Source organism: Bacillus rossius, chromosome 1 (assembly GCF_032445375.1).
Source record: "Bacillus rossius redtenbacheri isolate Brsri chromosome 1, Brsri_v3, whole genome shotgun sequence".
NCBI classification, from domain to species: domain Eukaryota; kingdom Metazoa; phylum Arthropoda; class Insecta; order Phasmatodea; family Bacillidae; genus Bacillus; species Bacillus rossius.
The window spans coordinates 70043299-70049233 of record NC_086330.1 but is presented as its reverse complement, the minus strand read 5'-3'; positions in this window follow the sequence as shown (position 1 = coordinate 70049233).

Here is a 5935-nt window from a genome sequence, read left to right as displayed (position 1 = left end):
TTATTTTTATTTTTTACATAGTAAACTCTAATTTGCAAAAAAATATATTCATGATCTTGGATACATTAATTAATTATTAATAAACTTAAGATAGCAATAATATAAAAAATTAATTGTTATCAACTGTTTCATATTTTTTCATTTACCTGGTTAACATTTTTGGTAGTATAATTAGTGCTAATTTTAATATTCAATATTAAACATGCCAGCAGTGATTAGAAACTAATGTATTTAAAATATTAACAAATTTCTTGTGGAAGAATAATAGGTATATACTTAGAATTACAGTACTTTGTACGCAGGTTTACTTTTTTATTTTATAAAATAAAATGACCATAACCACTGATTTTTAAAAACGTCAAATCTCTTGAGCAAAAAAAGGCTCTTTTTGAGTTTCAACCAGGTCAACTCATTGTTTAAATATTAGAACTAGCAAACCCTATTAATTTCAGTGATGATTGGTATTATAACTTGTCTCAAATTTGAGTTCTAGAAAGTACTACCAATGGTCTACTCATCCTTCTGCCACTGCTTGTTACATTCCAAGTTGGCCACTGCAACCTGGAATGTTAACAAAGACATTCAACACTTTGTTGTAATGCGTAGATGATTGTTTAAAGCTTGGTAGAGTTTTTTGTTTAAAAGAAAAAAATCTACTTTAATTCACACATCATACCCATTGTAGTTTGTCTTCTTGTCGGTCAAAGTTTGTGAATCAGAAAAGTTTTTATACTGGGTGAATTGCTTGCTGATACAAACAAAAATATTCCCATACATACCAACAAAGTTTCCAGTTCGTCTTCAGAGCTTCTTGTCGCTCTATATTTATGAAAATAAATCCCCGGGTTAATCCACTTAACCCACGTACGCTATCCCACAAAAATTCTCCCGGGTGGGTGACAAGTCACCCTGGGCTGTCGCCGACGCCTGTGGTCAAAATTTTTAAATAAAATCCAAACAAAAAAATTTCTTCGGCCTAGCCTGACCAACAGGCGTAAAATTATCTCTTCGTAAATTTACATTCAGCGAGCATGCCGCAACGATCAACCGACAACTGACATTACTGAACAATACGAGCAACGACTGCCGACTGCCGGCCACTGTCGACTCACGACTACTTCTGAACATACTGAACACACACCACGCAGTTACCATCCCTTTACAAGACAAAACAAGGGAGGCAACCTCGTGGGCCAACCGACCAATCATATTATTTTCTGAAAAATACTGGCCTGGGGAGAAACATTAAACCCCTCAAGGTTCGCCTTGATTGGCTGGCGAGACAGCATTAGTCTCTTCATAATGAGTTATACAAGTTTTTCCGATATGTACTATATTTATTTGATATTGATTATGTGGCAGGGTGACTTAAAACCTGTAGCCAATAATGAAGAGGACAGGTAGAGAATAAAAGGCCACTATTTGTAAAGGAGGTAGGTTTAAGTTAAACATTCGTTTTCATCTGCAATCGTCGCCGAGTTACGGCCATTCAAAGCAACCAAAATATGTATTCACCAAGCTATAGAATGTAATAATTATTTATGTCACACAGTTATGCACAAACGGTAAATACTGATGTGCATAATTGCAGTAGGTTGTGAAGTACATTTGAAACCAACTCTCTGATCTTAATTTGAGTCAGTCATGCCAGAATTGGTTTAGAACTCAGGACACACACTGCATCAGCGATCACTGACCCCAAGGACTCGTTGGGTAGTTACCATTCTGTTAAAATAGTGTTGCCATTCCTTACAACAGTGGATAATTACCAAGGAAAAAAAGTACCCTGGGCTGAAAACTGACGCCTGTGTTCAAATTTTTAATCACAGATTGTGAAAAATTTATTTATGATGTGGTCCTGTCCAGTCCAGTCTGGTCTGGTCTGGTCTGGACTAACAGAATTGAAATTATTCCCCACTAAATTAACACACTTAAATTTTTGTGAGCTACCAAAGACATGACATTCTAGTTAAACTGCTGAGCAATGACTAGCATGCTGGACAACAGGGCTGCCCACGCAGGATGAAGGCCTTCAGATGGCCCAGCTAACCAATAGAAACAGCACTTTAGTTTCTCTGCCAATCACAAAGCTTGGTAAAAATACATAGAAAATTCCATTATTTTCTTTACAGGTGTTCTTCAAAACTACATTGATTGTTCTTATTAACTGCTAATAAAATAGGCTTAAGCAAAAATTCTACTACAGATAATTATGTAACAGTATAACTGTGCAAATATACCTTGTTTTTTTCACACTTCTAAATTATTGAAAAATTGTGAACCTAACAATGTTCTAGGAATGAATTTACACATGAAAATGATTAACACTATGTTAATTATATATATATGTGTGTGTGTGTGTGTATGTATGTGTATGTATATATATAGGACACACACATACATACACACACACATATATATAAAATTAACATAGTGTTGATCATTTTTATGTGTAAATTCATATATATATATATATATATATATATATATATATATATATATATATATATATAATGTTGAACATGATGATCATACTCATTTCAACCTAGCCAACAAATAAACACTTATTGATCAATGACATTTGCAGAAAATTAAAGAATTCCTAAATTACAAAATATGCTAATAATGCACATGAATCCAACTTTACTGTGAAATAGTACAATAAATAATTATGCTTATACTATCAGAATGAATAAACAAAGCTGTAATTGTTTAAACATACAATTTGCCTGTGGCATATTAAAAATAAAATATGTTAAGAAATGAGAAATAGTATATGGCTTACCCTACATTTTATCTGCTAAAACATTCATAAATTTAATTACTTTTTTAAAAATTGAATCTATAAACTCTTAAAAGTAGGGTATAGTTTTACTTTTTGAGGCATAAGAAAAACTAGATCAAGAGAGTGCAAATGAGGCATATTTTGTAGTCATGCTCTCTCTTATCGAGAGAATTGAGGACATCTATAACCCTTGTTTGATCTGTCCATGTCTGCTTCCTTGACCTGTCAGACCTTTTTACAAACACTCATGAAGTTGATATCCAGAATAAACCATTGAACCATCTTACTAGATAAAGATTTACCAAGCACTATCTCAGTGATTTTGGGAGTAATGTCGGTATTATATTATGTATTGTATTTACAATAATTACAGTCACAGAGGAAAAGGAGAAATACAAACATCAACCTGCAAGTAAAGGAATTTTTTTCTCATTCATGAAGCTAATGTTCCTCTACTTTTGTGGTGCTTCATGAGATTAATTTGGTTTACATGGAGCTACAAAGAACACTGCAAATAAAAAAAGGGTCAGTAAAGATGAGGTCGGGCAGTCTCTGCCTGTGCACAAAATCTTTCTGTTCCATCATTAAGTTATCCTCCTGTGATGTCAGAAGAGACTATCAAATGTGCAGTATGTTGAGTTTTTCTTCCTGTTACAGTGTCTACACAAGATTTAATGGTAGGACTGAAGTACAGGAAAAGATTAAAAGGATGATGACAATGTTTAACATCTAATTAATATATCACATCTCACTAGTAATAATGTACTTCTTCTAAACCATATTGCCATTAGTTTGATACCTAGGTGCCATATATTTGATTGAACCCAGAAATAGGTGATTTTTAAGTTTAATTTTATCACCACTTGCTTTTACCCTCATAAGGAGTAATGTCAACCAGTTGGAAACAGTATGTATAAGTAGGCCTACTCAACAGTTTTACTTGCTGCTGTTTTGATGCCAGTCTGCCAATGTCAAAGAGCAATTAATTACATCAAAGACTCTGTTCTTACTTTTCTCACCATTATTTTTATTTGGTCATAAAAATATATAAGTATTCACATCTGTACAACTGGAGGGTTGAAGTATATGACATACTTAGATTGCAGAAGAGCATACTGCAATTCCACAAATAAAAATTCAATGAAATATATGAGACCCACCCAAAATATAGAGGATTTTCAGATGAAACATTTTTGACGTGACAACGTCTAATAAATCGAAGAACGCCGGCTGCACGCACAAAAAAGTGTCCCACTACGAATGTCCCACTACGGATGTTCCTGTTTGCTCATTGTACGCATGCGTGGCATCTCTCTTCCACTCGATTGGAACGACCATCGATTTGACTTTTCAATCATATTTTCGTCGTTTGAATTATTAATATTATGTAATTTAACGATCGTCCACCGATTTTCAGCACAATCGGTACGGTTATTTAAAAGTAATGTTGAATATTCAAATACGTTTTGAACCAATAATGGTGTTTTACAGTTACACATAATAATTCAAATTACAGCTGGGATCTTTTGCACAATGTTTTAAAACATATTGTAACACCTTATAAATAAGTTTGGTGTATTTGGGATGCGTATTTGTTATAAAATCGAGTTATTAAAATGAAATAATGTTATTCCCCTACCGTGAACAAAATTTTTATAAAGGTATATATAACATCTGAAACTATCAATTAAATTTTAGCCTCGTGGCTGAGCGGTCATCGGCGCTATTTTCTAATCGTAAGGTTGTCGGTTCGAATCCCGGCAGGTGCGAAGTTTTTTTTTGAACTTGTAAAAATAAATACGGCGCACGTAACATTTCAAAAGTAATAAATATATTTTAATAATGAATGCAAATAAAAGTAAATTTATTAATTAAATTGTACTGACATCGTTCGGGCATACGGCCCCTGTAAGTCCGATATGCCACCGCCCAAACACCATCCACCCTCCATTCAAACCTCCCGCCTACCCGTGCGTACGTGTGCGTGCGTGTGTGCTCGCCCGGCAAGAGGGCGCTGTCGAGCCAGTGCGCCGTACCCCTAAACACATAAGTATATGTAATTGTGTTGTTTGTTTTTATATTCCCTAAGTGCAACGTGACGGCAGATCGGCCGGGAGGGTTTTATGTACTTTTATTTTTAACTTATATATTAAAATATCATAGCGTTTCCGGACATTCCCGAGGAAACCCGAAGCCAGACAATAATTACGTTTCAATCTTAATAATTATTATTTGTACAATCTTTTCTTTTCATTCAAAAATTGTTACATAATTTTCAATGCATTCTTGTCATGTTAATTTAGTTTCCCGTGGCACGAATTCGCTAATATCTTGTAACGGCAATTGTTTCGGCGGGAGGGCGCCATGTTAGTCGAGCGAGCCATGACCTCACCCGCAGTCTTCCGCCATTAACGACCGAGAGCAGACGCATCAGCACTCCGGGGACCTCACCGCTTGTATTCTCTGCCAAGTAATTCTGTTAACTTTAATTTCATTTCAATCGCTTTCTTTTAGTTCTCGGAGCGGCTCTCGGTCGGGGGACTGCTTTATTAATTAATTTACGACCAGTCTCGGTCTTTTTTCTTTGTACTACGTAAATCAACATGTGACCACGTGGTGGCTCATCACCTATAAACTGATTCGTGCCGCGGGCGTTTTGCATAGCTTCAACCGTGTACATGTGTGAGCGGAATTAGCGGAATAAATCAGGTGTGTGAATTTCACGTATTATTCTTTTATTTTCAATCTGTGTGACCATGTGGAGAGTGATGGCGTGTGGGATGCCTGAGAGCCCACTTCGTAGGGAAAAGCGTGCCCGACGCTGAGAGTGGGCAGGAATTAGTGCTAGATGTTTTCAAGGGGGGATATCACGTCTCACATGGGCGACGTCACGCCCTGAGTTAGGAGTCTCACCGGGTCCACGTGCCGTACCACGTGGTGGCGCCCACTAACGATCCACCGTAAAGCCGACCGATCGACCCCCCCCCCCCCCCCCCACCCCGTGTCTGTACATTTCATTTCACTCCTTTGTATTCATACAAAATAGTGATAATTCAATAAAAATGATTCAATTTTATTCATAAAAGTATGTTGAGGTAGATTTTATCATACAAAAGATAGAAAAATTTAAAAAAATTATTCCTCAAAGAA